General features: G+C 38.9%; 1 pseudogene; it reads left to right on the forward strand.

Annotated features, from left to right (window-relative positions):
* Window positions 1-258: 258 nt before the first annotated feature.
* LOC143658414 (thyroid transcription factor 1-associated protein 26-like) lies at window positions 259-8,373 on the forward strand (annotated as a pseudogene).
* Window positions 8,374-16,261: the final 7,888 nt, after the last annotated feature.

A 16,261-nucleotide genomic window follows, 5' to 3' on the forward strand; every position in this document is an offset into this window, starting at 1 on the left:
CACTTTGCTTTGGACTGTTCTGTAAACTTGTTATTAGGATGGCTAAGCTCTGAACACTCTGAACATTCTATAGACCAATCTGCAAAGATTAGGGAAATATTTTCTTTTCTTATTTTTTGTTAGCTCCTCTAATTCAAGGAAATCTGTTATAACACCAGTTAGATACAAGCCAAAGGAACAGACACTTGATTGTCTGAATTCCAGAGGTAACACATAAAAATATAAAATATCCCAGTTACAAGAAAGAAACAGGAAATGATGGCCAACACAAAGGAGGAGGATAAAGCATTAAAAACTGTTAATAAGGACAACCAGACCAGGTACATACCAAATGAAGACTTTTTAGAAGTCCTAAATATGGGCAAAGAGTTAAAGGAAAACATGGACAAAGAACTAAAGGAAATCAGGAAAATGGCAAATAAACACAAAGAGAATATCAATAAATAACTAGAAACCAAGACAACACTAAACAGAACTGAAGACCACAGTATAAATACATACACTCAAGAAACTCAATGAGCTCTAAACAGGACAGAACCAAATTGATCCACACTATGACATATCATAATCAAGCTGTTGGATGCCAAACATAAAGAGAATTCTGAAAGCTGTAAGAAAGAATGCATCATGTACAGGGGAAACAAAATCAGATTAAGTGCTGGGTTCTCGTTAGAAACTATAGAGTCAAAAGGCAGTGGGATGATATTTAAAGTGCTTAAAAGAAAAGATTGCCAACTAATAATTCTATATCCAGCAAGACTGTCTTTCAAAAATGAGGAAGACAGAGGGTGTACATGTAGTCTTCTGGTAGACTTCTTGTCTGCCATGCAAGAGATCCAAGTTCAATTCCTGACCCATGCACTCAAAAAAAAAAAAGTTCAACAGATGGTACTGCAATAACAGGATATTCACATGGCAAAGAATGAAATGTGATCCCCACTGTATAGCATACAAAAAAAAAAAAGAGGGAGAGTGTAATTGATTCCCAAATAAAAAAAGCTGAGAGAGTTCATCACCATTGGACTGGAGCTACAAGAAATGCTAAAGAGAGCTCTTCAATTGAAAGGAAAGGATACTACATAATAGATTGAAGTTGCTTGAAGAAATAAAAATCTCCAATAAAGGTAATAACATGGGTATATGTAAATGCCAGTACTATTGTCTTTTTTGTTTGTAACTTCATTTTTTATTTCCAGTGGGATCTAAAATGCAAATACATTAAAAATAATAAGATGGTGATGAATATACAACCATATGATCATATTGTGAGCCTCTGATTGTAGACCACGTATGGAATGTTTCTATGTCAAGAGTGTTTATATTTTTGTATGTTAAGTTTTTACAATAAAAATACTTTTTAAATAATGGTAAGTCAATGTTTTGAACTCATAATATATAAATATGTAATTTGACATGAGAACAACATAAAGGGAGGGGGAATGTTTAGGAACATCGTGAATGTTATTGAAGTTAAGATTGTACCAAACCAAATTATATTGTTATAGGTTTAGGGTGTTAACACCCTAAACCATGGTAAACACAAGGAAAATATGGGGATATTATGCGCAGAAGGAAAGGAGAGAAGATTCTAAAGGGTTCACAGAAAAAGATCAACTAAATACAAAAATAGGCAGCAATGGAAGAATTGAGGGGCAAAGAAGGTGTAAGACTTACAAAATCCAAAAGGAAAAATGGCACAAGAAAATCATGTATTATCAACAGTTACTTTAAATGTAAATGGATTAAATCTCCATTCAAAAGGCAGGGATTGGTAGAATGGATTCAAAAAGGGCATGGGTCAACTATATGTTGTTTATAAGAGATCTTAAATTCAAAGACAAAAGTAGGTTGAAAGTGAAAGGGTGAAAAGAATATTCCATGCAAATAGTAATAAAAAAGAGAGCAGGGAGCATTCTTTGGGCTTCCAGGTCAAGATGGCGGCTTAACAACGTGCATGTTTTAGTTTGTCCTCCAGAACAACTATTAAATAACCAGAAACAGTACAGAACAGCTCCTGGGGCCACGTCAGTGACCAGACACACAGCGTAACCCAGTCTGGACCAGCTGGACTGACTGCGAGCACCCCCCCCCCAACCGTGAGTTCCCAAGCTGCGGCAGCCAGCGCCCCTCCCCCACAGGCCGCTTCCCAGGGGGGAAAGGAAAGGACTTTACCAGCAGCAGGGACTGGGCACAATCAAACGCCAATTGTGGAACTAATTAACAAATTCTGACTACTAAAAATAGGCCCCAGCTTAGGTGAACCTGATCAAAGTGGAGGTTGCTCATTTTTGCCCCGGCACCAAGGGGGCAGGACTGACAGAAAAACGGGAAAAAAAAAAAAAGGAAACAGAGGTTTTTGTGGCTGTGTATCTACAAAGGCTTGACTGGCCTCTGGATACAGTGGCAGTATTTTTCAGGTTGCAACTGCCCCAGGCATAGGCAGAAGTGAGCTCTTTTGGGGGCTTGTCTGGAGCCTGTGCCTTCCCCAGGGGAGGGGTGAAGCCCCACCCAGGTGGAATCCCTTCATCAAGGAATTCAGACACCAGAGCTTGGTAATTTGAAGCCATTAAAACCAGCCTACAACCTCTCCTCTGTCTCCACCATGCCCCAGCAGGGAGAGTCTGCCAAAGTTAAAGGTACCACATCATCTTATGCTGGTGGGACCTGCAGTCAGACAAGCACCACATACTGGGCAGGATAAGAAAAACAGAGTCCAGACACTTCACAGGAAAGTCTTGCAACCTGCTGGGTCTCACCCTCAGGGAAAACTGATGCAGGTGACTCTTTCCTCCTGATAGGAGGCCAGTTTGGTCTGGGAAAATTTGGCTGGGGTATATAATATCTAAGTAGACCCTCCTAAGTGTGGTGGGGGGAAGGCACCACACAAGCAGGACAAGAAACAAGAAAACAAGAACTGAGAAATTCTCCTCTGTTAAACAAAACTTAAGCTAAAGGTCCAGATAAAGCAGAACAGAATGTCAAAGAACAGATAGACAACAAATTCATCCAGCAAGAAAACCCTAGATAAAAGAAGTGAAAGCAATCTCCAGAATAAACTAATTAAGGTAATTAAATGCCTAGAGGCCAGCAAAAAATAACAAATCACACCAGGAAAATTAAAGATATGGCCCAGTCAAAGGAACAAACCAACAATTCAAAGGACATACAGGAGCTGAAACAATTAATTCAGAATGTACGAACAGACATAGAAAACCTCATCAAAAACCAAATCAATGAATTGAGGGAGGATATAAAGAAGGCAAGGAAAGAACAAAAAGAAGAAACTGAAAGTCTGAAAAAAAAATCACAGAACTTATGGGAATGAAAGACACAGTAGAAGAGATGAAAAAAACAATGGAAACCTACAATGGTAGATTTCGAGAGACAGAACATAGGATTTCTAAACTGGAGGATAGAACATCTGAAATCTGACAAGAAACAGAAACTATAGGGAAAAAATGGAAAAATATGAGCAGGCACTCAGGGAATTGAAAGACAATATGAAGCGCACAAATATACATGTTGTGGGTGTCCCAGAAGGAGAAGAGAAGGGAAAAGGAGGAGAAAAACTAATGGAGGAAATTGTCACTGAAAATTTCCCAACTCTTATGAAAGACTTAAAATTACAAATCCAAGAAGTGCAGCATATCCCAAAGAGAATAGATTGAAATAGACAATACTCCAAGACATTTACTAATCAGAATGTCAGAGGTCAAAGAGAAAGAGGATCTTGAAAGCAGCAAGAGAAAAGCAATCCATCACATACAAGGGAAACCCAATAAGACTATGCACAGATCTCTCAGCAGAAACCATGGAGGCAAGAAGACAGTGGGATAATATATTTAAATTATTAAAAGAGAAAAACTGCCAACCAAGAATTCTATATCCAGCAAAACTGTCCTTCAAAAATGAGGGAGAAATTAAAACATTTTCAGACAAAAAATCACTGAGAGAATTTGTGACCAAGAGACAAGCTCTGCCAGAAATAGTAAAGGGAGCACTAGAGACAGATACAAAGACAGAAGAGAGAGGTGTGGAGAAGAGGGTAGAAAGGAAGACTATGAGTAAAGGTAAAAAGAAAGAAAATTAGATATGACATATAAAATCCAGAAGGCAAAATAGTAGAAGAAAGTACTACCCATGCAGTAATAACACTGAATGTTAATGGATTAAACTCTCCAACCAAAAGACATAGTCTGGCAGAATGGATTAAAAAACAGGACCCATCTATATGCTGTCTCTACTCAGAGGACATGAGGCCAAGGATACAAATGGACATTTACACACCAATGTTTATAGCAGCATTATTAACAATTACCAAGAGATGAAAATAGCCAAAATGTCCATCAACAGACAGTTGACTAAACAAACTGTGACATTTACATAAGATGGAATATTATACAGCTGTAAGACAGAATAAAGTTATGAAGTATGTAACAACATGAATGGACCTTAGGACATTATGCTGAGTGTGATTAGCCAGAAACAAAAGGTCAAATACTGTATGGTCTCACTGATATGAACTGACATTAGTGAATAAACTCAGAATATTTCCTTGGTAACAGAGACCACCAGGAGATAGAAATAGGGTAAGATATTGGGTAATTGGAGCTGAAGGGATACAGACCGTGTAACAGGACTGGATACAAAAACTCAGAAATGGACAGCACAATACTACCTAACTGTAATATAATTATGTTAAAACACTGAATGAAGCTGCATGTGAGAATGATAGAGGGAGGAGGGCTGGGGTCATAAATGAAATCAGAAAGAAAGATAGATGGTAAAGATCGAGATGGTATAATCTAGGAATGCCTAGAGTGTATAATAGTAGTGAAATGTACAATGTACAAATTTTAAAAATGTTTTGCATGAGGAGGAACAAAGGAATGTCATTATTGCAGGGTGCTGAAAATAGATGATAATTAATACTTTAAAATGTTACCTTATGTGTGAGACTAAAGCAAAAAATGTTTATTTTTTACAAAATTTATATTTTGACTAGAGCATTTCCTAATATAACTCATGTAGATAGTTTGATTGAATGTCATAAGTACTTGGAATCTCAGGTAGCACATGAGATTTTGTTGGTTTATCTAGAGTGATGCCCCGATGAATCCCAGAGTGATTTGATCAGTGACTGGAAAAGTATTTGCAAGCCCCCTTCGGGGAATGATGACAGTGGGGAAAAATTCAACTTCCCCAAGTTGAATTCTTGATATTCTCACAAGCAGTGTGGACAACCAAAGCTATAGGCTGAGCCCCCAGTCTTGGGGTTTGTTCATACGAAACTTAACCCCACAAAGGGTAGGTCAAATCTACTTAAAATTTAGGCCTAAGAGTCACCCCCAAGAGAGCCTCTTTTATTGCTCAGATGTGGCCTCTCTCTCCAGCCAACATGACGAGCAGTCTCACCACCCTCCCCCTCTCTGCGTGGGACATGACTCCCAGGGGTGTGGACCTTCCTGGCAATGTGGGACAGAGATCCTGGAATGAGCTGAGACTCAGCATCAAGGGACTGAGAAAAACCCTAGAATGAGCTGAGAATTAACATCAAGGGATTGAGAGAACCTTCTTGACCAAAGGGGGAAGAGTGAAATGAGACTGTCAATGGCTGAGAGATTCCAAACAGAGTTGAGAGGTTATCCTGGAGGTTATTCTTATGCATTAAGTAGATATCACCTTGTTGTTCAAGATGTAGTGGAGAGGCTGGAGGGAACTGCCTGAAAATGTGGAGCTGTGTTCCAGTAGCCATGTTTCTTGATGATGATTGAACAATGATATAGCTTTCACAATGAGACTCTGTGAATGTGAAAACCTTGTGTCTGATGCTCCTTTTAGTTACTATATCAACAGAAGAGTAGAACATATGGAATAAAAATAAATAATAGGGGGAACAAATGTTAAAATAAATTTAGTTTGAAATGCTAGTGGTAAATGAAAGCGAGGGGTAACGGGTATGGTATGTATAATCTTTTTTTTTTCTCTGTTATTGTTTTATTTCTTTTTCTGTTGTCTTTTTATTTCTTTTTCTAAATCGATGCAAATGTTCTCAGAAATGATGAATATGCAACTGTGTGATGATATTAAGAATTACTGATTGTATATGTAGAATGGAATGATATCTTAATGTTTTGTTAATTTTTTTTAATTAATAAAAAAAGTTAAAAAAAAAAAAGAGAGAGCAGGGGTGGCTAAACTAATTTCAGACAAAATAGACTTTAATCCCATAACTCTTAGAAGGGATAAGGTAGGAAACTATATATTGATGAAAGAGTCAATCCATCTAGAAGATACAATGCTTATAAACAGAACCCCAAAATATGTGATGCAAATATCAACAGATTTGAAGGATATAACTGGCAGTTTTATATTAGTCATAAGAAACTTCAATACAGGATGAACCTTGAAGACATCATGTTGAATAATGTAAGTCAGACACAAAGGGACATATATATTGCATAACTCCATTTAGGTGAAATATCTAGAATATGGAAACACAGAGACAGAAAGTGGAATACAGGTTATCAGGGGCAGTGGGAGGGTGGAGGGTGGAATGGGGTGTTAATGAGTAATGTATATATGGTTTCTATTTGGGGTGATAGGAAAGTTCTGGTGATAAGAGTAGCACAACATTGTGAATGTTATTAAATGCTCTGAATGATGTGTTCAGCAGTTGTTGCAATGAGAAAGTTTATGTTGTATATATGTTTCTACAATTAAAAAAAAAATGACTAAAGCGACAAAGGCAATTCAATGCATTACATGATCCTGGACTGAATCTAACAATGGAGGAATCAAGGCCCAAAAGGACATTATTGGGACATATGGAAAAATTGGAATACAGACTGTAAGTTTTATATCAATGTTAAATTTCTTGAATTTGATAACTGCACTTAAGGAGTTATGCAATTGATATCTTTGTTCTTAGGAAATGTACATGGAAGTATTAAGTGTTCAAGGAGTATGACGCATACAACTTACTCTGAAAGATTTAAAAATAGAGCTAGAGTAAGAGAGAAATGGCAAATCTATCAAAATATTAAAAGTTGTTATCTTTGTGTGTGCAGGGGGTTATATGGGAGTTTTCTGTATGGCTTTTGTATTACTTTTGTATGGCAGTTGTACTGTATGTTTAAAATTATTTCAAAATTAAAAGTTAAAAAAATGAAAACAAAAGAACTGCAAGGATAATGACTATAGTTTAAAATTTCAACATACCCTTCTACCTTACTTTATATGCAACATTTCTACCTTATTTCATCAACAGCAATACAGTCCCTATGGATTAACAGGCAAAATAAGAAACGTAAAACCTCAGAACTTTTTAAAGAAAATAGAAGACCCCATCTTAATAGTCTTAGGAGTACCCAGAAAGTACAGTTTTGGGAAAATAATTGATAAAGTATACCAGAATAAAATTTAATAGTTCTTAACAATGAAAATCACCAATAGTAAAGTTAAAATACAAACCCACTTTGGGAAAAGATATTTTAGACCCCCATAAATGGCAAAAGATTTGTTTCCATAATATATAAAGAAAAGAAAGAAAAAATATATACAATCCCATCACAAAAGGGCAAAAGATACAATGAACTGAAGCAGATGATTTAGTGATGAATTTGCATTTGAAAACATGTTCAACTTGCCGGTAATCAAGGAACTTCAAATTAAAACAATGAAATATTTTATATGAATCATATTGTCAAAACTTAAAATGGAAGGAAGATTCAACAAAATTCCAAGAAAATGCTATGGTAGGCAAAAAAGGCTCAAACCTCACAAGAATCCCAATTCACAGATTGATATGCAGATCATCTAAAACATCTCTGTTTAGGTGGAGGGAAAAGATTTAGAAAGTAACCTTAAAAAAAATAACTGGGCCGGCCACAGTGGCTCAGCAGGCAAGAATGCTCGCCTGCTATGCCAGAGGACCCAGGTTCGATTCCTGGTCCCTGCCCATGTAAAAAAAAAAAAAGAAAGAAAAAAGAAAAAATATTAACTAAACTTTGTCAGAAGAACAAGTTGACCAACCTTTGCCAGAACAATGTAGCATTGATCAGGCTTTGTCTGAAAAAAAAACAATGCAGCATTGATAAGCTACCCCAGAAGGACAAAGTAGTAAAACAGTAAACTCCATTGTTACTTCAAAGAAAAATAAAAAGAAAACATCAAATCGAAAAGCACAGGAAGAATATGAAGAGGTACAAGCTAAGTGTGGTGCTAAGAAACAAGAATGTGAGAAAAGAATACAAGAGAGGGTAGCTCAGAGGTTCGTCAAATAGAAAAAAAAAATAGAAGTGTTAAAAAATTTTGAGCAAAAAGACTAAAAAGGGCCAACCAAATTTGGAGTATCTTCTTCAAAAAATATGAGAAAAATTTAAGTCAGGCATTTTGTCCTTAACCAAGGGTTAAAATACCTGTTGTCTATTGGCTTCTTTGATGTAATGCACCTCTGCTTTTAGTTTTCTAGTTGCTAAAACAAATACCCTATGCTGGATTGGCTTAACAACAGGAATATTTTAACTCACAGATTCAGAGGCTAGAAGACTTGCTTCCTCCCAGGGTTGTTATATTCTGGCTGGCTGGCATATTTTGGGGTCCTTTGGCTTCTCCATCTTACAGCAGTGCACGTGGTAGCATTTTCTCCTTTCTCTTCCTGGTTCCGTTAACTTCCAGCTTTTGGCAGTTCCCCTTTGGCTTCTCTTTCTGTGTCCAATTTTATTTACTTATAAGGATTTTAGCCATATTGGAGTGGGCCCACCCTTACTCAGTTTGGGCATACCTTAACTAACAAACATCCTCACAGGTCCCATTTACAAATGGGTTCGTACCCACAGGACCGGGGATTGGAACCTGACTGTGCCTTTTGTGGAGGCGTGATTCAATCCCCAGTAGCCTCCTAATAATTAACTAAATCTGTCAACATAAACTGAATTGCTAAGCTGAACTAAGCATAAAATGTCAGACATATGTTCATTCTTACAAAATAAATTTTTCTATATAAACTCCACTTAATATGATTTGTTTCTTATTTACTTGCTTTTGAAGAAAAGTCAACCTGGGGAACTGAAAGAAACTTCTTCTATTTGGGAGACAGGTTCACATGCTCGAATAGGTAATTTTTTGGTATCAGGAAATTTGTATGAAATAAAATGTTGTGAAAACCAGAAAAATTGAAATGTTGGATAAGTATTTTGTGGCATAATTTTATTCTTGGCCTGATAGCTTAGTCTTTTTCATTCCCTCCCTCGCCATTTTGGCACGTCCGGTTCTTCTAGACCTCTGAATTACAAGCCTCACCCGGTGACTAGTGACGCAGCCTTGTCTCTCTACCCCTGTTGGTCTCCTCCTTATCCCTCCACCCGCCCAACATCCGCAGCTACAGGCACACTCAAAAACAACATCTCCCTGGTGCCTACAGACGTCACAGTCACCCCATCCGTCCTCCCTGTGTGATTGGCTACCCTCCCCTGGAGTCCACGCCCTAACTCCACCTCTCCTCAACTGTATATATTCCGGGGCTCACCGAGCCTCGAGGTCTTTAGCTACTGGCGGCCCTGGCATAAGCTTCTACCAACAATAAAGCTACCTTGCTTCATGCCTTAATTGGCTCGGCCTCCAGTCCTTCAGACCCGCAGTGGTCCCCTGCGCGCACGCCTCTGACCCAGACCCTCGAGCTCGAGCCCCCTCTGCGCCTGGCGGTTCTACTCCCTGGACCCTCTAGGCAGGAGGAGTGAACCCTCGCTAGCCTAGCGGGACCGGACTCGGCGGAGTCCCACCTCTCCCCGCAGTATTTGAAACAGCCTGGAGAAACAGGAACTCACCCTGTTAGGCCAGAGCACAGATTAATGTAGCCAATGGCGCCTATGGTGGCAATGCTTACTGAAGGTTGAGTGCATGCACTCCTATTAACCCAGCCATTCCAGATCTACTTCTGCAGCCGTGAGATGTTCTCGAACATGTGCACAAAAAGACTTGTCTCAGAGACTTTATTGAAGCACTTTCAGCAGCAGTGAAAAATAAAGGAGGCGGGGGGGGGGGGGGAAGCGGACAATCTGTGTGCTCCTCAGTAAGAAAACAGATTTTTCAAACCGAGGTATATTATTAAAATGAATTAATACAGAGCAGTGTCTTTGTCTGCCAGGGCTGCTTTGACAAGTACTGCCCAATGGGTTGGCTGAAACAATAAGAATTTATCGGCTCCCAGTTTTAGAGGCCAGAAGGCCTAAATCAAGGCATCTGAAGGTCGTGCTTTCTCCCAGAGTCTGCGGTGTTCAGGTGGCAGTTTGCTGCAACCCTTGGGGTTCATTGATTTCCATCTCTACTTCCATCCCATGGCTGTGTTCTTGATCTCCTTCTCTCTCTGACTTTCGGCTTCTATGTTTTCTAGTTTCTTCCAGTTTCTGGTTTCTACTGACTGAATGTCCTATCTTTATAAGGTCTCCATTCATTTGGATTAAGACTTACCCTGATTCAATTTGGCCACAATTCACTAATAATAATGTCTTCAAAAGGTCCTATTTGCAAAAGGATTTACACCCACAGGAATGCAGATTAAGGCTTGAGCATATCTTTATGGAAGAAATGTTTCAATCTCCAATAAGCAGTTTAAATTCTTGAACTAGATCTATGTGCATCAACATGGACAAATCTTGTGAACATATTGATGAGGGGAGGAATGTGTTGCATGGGGATGTGTACAGTATGACATTTTGTAAAGTTTAAACATAAAGAAAGTAGTACTATAGATTTTTTAAAGATACTTACAGAGGTTGTAAATATATAACATGAGGGGAAATGATAAACACAAACTTTTCGTTACCCCTAAGGGAGAAGTAGGGGTTGGGATGAGGAAGGGAACAGAGGGGTTCACTTGTAGTGGGAATGCTTTATTTCCTAACAACAAAAATAAAAACTTAACTTAAAACAAGTATGGCATAATGTTAAGATTTTTGTTAAGTTAAAAAAAATGCACATAACACAACTCTGACACGTACAAAGTTTTGAAGAAAAATGTGGGGGGGGGGCATTAAGAAAGAGAGGAAAAGAAGGAATTACACTCAATGAATGTCCCTATGTGTCATAAACAGCTTCAAGGATTGAGATGGTGCATTACCAACATTTTATATGGAGGATTGTTTTTTTAATTAGTTCCAATGTGAGTGAAGGTTGATATCTTGGCATGGGTGGAAGGCTGGCTTACAGAAACACGAGGAATAGCATGAATGAATGACCTGGAACCTTATTAATGCTGGGTTCTTTGGACTACAGGAATGTCACCCTGCTTAACATCTTTATCCATAACTGAGGATCACAAAGTATGGGAAACTCTGGGCCTGGAGAGGGCACCATGCCCTTCTCAGGTGTGAGAGAGACTTCAGGCTGATTTCACCAGGCCATGGAGTAGACAAGGATTAGGAAAGATGGGGTCATCTGAATTCTCCTGAGTAGGGTTGTAGTGATGCCAGCCACAGAGGAGAAACAGGTCTAGCTGTCATTGGGTGTCCTGGGGCAGTCACCATGGAGGACTCACTGACTAGGTCTGGAGCATCAGCTGAGAGGTGATTTGGATTTGGCAGATACAGAAGAGGAGGAGCAAAATTGGGAGGGCATTTGACCAGGGTTCCTAATATTTTGGTGAAGATAGTCTTGTTCACTGAACCCTGGAATATGCAATATGAATTCTTAAGAGAGAAAATTCTAGGATAAAGGAAAGTCAACTCCACTTTGTGCAAGAAGAAGCCAAATCTATCAAACTCCTGGCCCTAGATAGGTAGTGCCCTCTTGAAGTCAAAATTATTCAAAGGGGTGTTATTGAAATTGAGAAGTCTTTTGGATCTAGCTTTGACTTTGAGTTTGCTTGGATGAACTATGTCTGGACAGATATAAGCTTGACCAGGAACTTCAGCTTGGGCCTTCTTTGGGCTTAAGGCCTTTCAGGCAAGGAACACCAGCAAATTCACATCTGGAGCACTATTTTCTATTCATGTAGCCAATTGCTCAAGAAGATGTGTAAACTCCAATTTTTCCAAATCATCAAAAAACCTAATGCTAAGATACAGTCATACTCTCCAAACTCAGCTTACGTGTAAATTAAGCAATGTATCACTAATTGGTGTCAAGATGACTAAAGAAGCTTTGTTTTGAATATCTATTTTTAATTTCTTATTTGCATGGGAAATTCCTTATCTTTCAGCCTGTAAAAGAGCTTTCTGATTTACAAGGATATCATCATAATTGAATAATGATATACTGCTGAGCATGTTGTTGCTGAAAAAGGTTTCCTCCCTCTATTTATTCTAAGTCAATAGGTGCCATTATTTCCATTCTTGATGTAAACAGAACTTCAAGTTTCTCTTAAATCTGTCTCTCTTATAGTGAGTGAATTTGAAATTTGAGTTGGGAGGGAATTTTTTTTTTCATATTTGGAAAGGTCCAGTAGAATAAATTAGGATTTCTCTGTGAGATGTGAAAATGAATTTAAATATGGTAAATATTTCTATTGACCAAATACTGAACAGGTTCAAATTGGACTGATAAATATGCATCTTATGACTGAATATCTTTCTAAAAGTTATTGACAGCTGTAGATTATGTTGACTCTGGCTAAAAGAAGATACTTGTATTGATTAACAAATATTCATTCATTGTTTTTTTCTAATTCTGTATGAATGTAAAGAATAAGGAAATAAGGAAGTTGGTAATTAGTGTAGTACACATTTATTCTAGCATATAAAGGTGGGTTGGCGCCAACAAAGGAGAAATTACTCTCCCGTTCTTACTCTATTCCTTCTCCCCAAATACTTTTCTGCTCAATGGAAGCAAAGAGTTTGTGGAATCTTTTCATCTTAGCGATGAGAGGAGCAGATAAAAAAACGTTCATTACATAAGAAAAGAAGCACATGGAAATTTCAACTGAATATTCATCGAAATCTCTAGAGAAAGGAGGACTTTCTAAGCTAAGAAGTGGTAAAAGTTATTACAGAGGAAAACTTTGTTAGATTTGCCTGCATCATTTTTTCTCCTTTCTCTGTTTTATCGTTCTTGTCTATGCACTCCTCTCCATCCCCACCACTACCATTTAGTCCAAGCCAGTGTCATTTCTCGCAGTTACACAGCGGAGTACTAAAACAACAATACAATGTTCAAACAAATTTTAGCATCTGATATGAATTAATCTGGGTGAGATGGGGAGCCACTGGGAGATTTTGAGCAGAAGGAGAGTCATGATTAGACTCAGTGATTCACAGGACCATTTAGGCTGCTGTTTTGAGAATAGACTATAAGATGTCTGGGTGGACGCAGGGAGGCCGGTTAGGGACCATTTTGGTAAGCAGGATGAGAAGATTGTTGCCTGTACCTGGGTGACGCCTATAGAGGTGGAGAGAGAAGTAATTAGATTCCGGATATTTTTCAAAGACCAAGTTAACAGAATTTATCGACTGGAATGGAGTTTCAGACAAGGAAGAGTTAAGAACGATTCCAAGATCTTACGCTTGAGCACCTGAAAGAATAGAACTGCTGGAAGAATTTAACTGAGCAGGGCAGGTTTGGAGAAGAATTTCCGGAGCTTGGCTTCAGGCACGTTAATTTTGACTTGACCATTAGACATACAAGTGGAGATGTGCAATAGGCAAATGTCATGCATATCACAAAAAGGAGGGCCCTGAAAAAATCAGAGAAACAGTAAGTACAGTAAAGGTTTTAAAAGTTCATACAGAAATAACAACAGTAACAAAAAAAGTTCACACAGAGACAAGGCCCTGGGGCCTGAGGCTTGGGCCACACAGCCACCCAGCAGTACTGAGACCACTGTCCCTAGATTTCATCCACTGTAGTTGACTTTGACCATTACAGACAAATGGAACATCTATTTGATAATGCAATGGATGATGGCTAAAGAATTTTGGATACTTACTATATGCCAGGCATTTTCACTAAGCACTTTGGGTACATTATCCCATTTAATTATTTCAATAGCACTATAATTATTCCCATTTTGCCAATGAAATTCAAAGTAATTAGAGACTGCTAATTGAAGGCAGGGGAAGGGGAGGCTGGAATTCAAACCCAGGATCACAAAACTCAAAAAATCCCATACTCCTAACCCCGTAAGTTTCTGTTTGTTGTTTCAGAGTCCTTTGCCGGTCTCTTCCAGGTGGAATCACACAGATTCTTAATTCTAGTTAGCCATGGCAACTAGAAGGATTCCCCTAGCCTTGAATCCTTCATCTTAGTCTTAGATACCCCATTTGGGGCAAGATAAAGGAAATTCTTTTCTGCTGTGCAGTTTCTGTTGTTACATCAGCAACACACTTCGAATTTTAACCTTTAAATGCATCAATATCTAAGGATCATCTTTAAATTCTTCCTATATCAAAAACTATCATTCTTCCGGTTGGGACAATTCTATTTTAATGGCTTTTTCACCCTTTATACCCAAAGATTCTGCCCACATATCAATCCTCATGAAAACCTATTCATGCCTCTGGAAGATAAGGGTAAGAATCTCTTTTCTGCATGGAGTCCTCTTAATATTGGGGAAATGTGTCAGACAAGTCAAGTAGACTTCAAGGAGGTGTCAGAGATATAAATGGGAAATTAGCCTGAACTTAAATGCAGGAATCAAGTGCTAATTATATTCAGCCAAAGAGTAAAGATTGAAATGTTCACTCTTAATAAGGCATGCATGAAATAGAGGCTAGATTGAAGGGATCATTTCATCGTTAGTGTTAAATTATTAAGTTGTTATTTATTGTCATGATCGCAATTCTTCATTTTGAATGATGATTTTAAAGTGGTTTTCTAAACTGGAGCATGATCAGTGCCACTAATTCTTGCTTACTCCAAAGTATTTATGCTTTAATAGAAATATATATTACTGATCTTGGATAAGACTATTTTTATTGTGTGTCCAGTTGTCATGTCATTTGGAAAAATCAGTGCTCTAACTGAATCTTTTATGCAGTGCAGGGGGAATGATCTCATTGCAAACTTTTACATGAGTCACAAATGACTGGCCCAACAGAGAAGTTCTTGCAGCACTTCCTTGTTCTTAGCCATATCTCCTGCATTCTCCAAATGAGAGACACCACCACCACCACCATTTGCACCCAGAGCCAGCTGTATTGGGAGCCTGATGTGGTGGATCTTGGCAAGGTTGTCTGGTTGGCCATTCGAGAGTGAAGGAGAGCAGAGAGGAAATTTCTAACTCTTACTATCATCAAAAGGTGAGATTTGTTTATTTTTAAAGAGAGAATAAATTAAGGTAAACTTGTTCTTCAGGAGACTGGTTTTGTGGTTGGGGCCACAGGGAAGTGGCTCAAGAATCTGGAAAAGTGAGGAATGTAGGAACTCAAAGCTTATCGACAGGATGGATCCTGGGCAAATCTCAAAAAGCTGTGTCTCTTAGAAGCAGGACTGGTTCAATCAAGAACAGCAAGAAGCAAGACTGAGAAGCCTGCCCATGCACTACCCGGAGAAGCCTGGCAGTGCCTTACCTTCAGAGCAGGCATCATCTTCCATGTGATTGGCTTCTTTGTGTATCAATAAGTGGGCATGCTGATATTAAACATCAGTCCTGAGAGCTTACCTCCTTGGACCCAGCCCCTGGCAGATGCTGGTCCCCCATGTGCTGGCCAAACCCCATTATACAGCTGGCCAGGCTGATGGGCATACCCTGTATTGGGATGATTTTGCCAACTCCTTCCTGGGAGACTGGCAAGAGCAAGCCAGCCACAAGCCAGTATGACAGTGTGGTCTGTCATACTGACCATAGTGGTTCCCCTGCCCAGCCAGAGCCCTGGAGAGTTTATTTTTCACCAGGGAACTCTACGTTAAAGCTATGAAGTATCATTGACCATCTAGCCCTGGTCCCTGACCTTGCCTGTTGTGAAAAGCAGTGCCCTAAGAATATGAACCATCCTTGGGTAAAGTTGGCATAGCCCCAGGAGAATCTCTGTCTGTGAGAAATTTCTACCCAGCAGGGATAGATGTTCTGCAGGGCAAATAAGGATCATCTGATGCTTTTTTTTTTTTTTTACTTTAAATTCTTGTTCAGACTCTTTTGTTGCTCAGATGTGGCCTCTCTCTCCAGCCAACACAACAAACAAACTTACCACCCTCTCCCTGTCTATATGGGACATGACTCCCAGGGCTGTGAACCTTCCTGGCAACGTGGGACAGAAATCCTAGAATGAGCTGAGACTCAGCATCAAGGGACTGAGAAAAACCCTAGAATAAGCTGAGACTCAGCATC

Source organism: Tamandua tetradactyla, chromosome 16 (genome assembly GCF_023851605.1).
Source record: "Tamandua tetradactyla isolate mTamTet1 chromosome 16, mTamTet1.pri, whole genome shotgun sequence".
Classification (NCBI taxonomy): domain Eukaryota; kingdom Metazoa; phylum Chordata; class Mammalia; order Pilosa; family Myrmecophagidae; genus Tamandua; species Tamandua tetradactyla.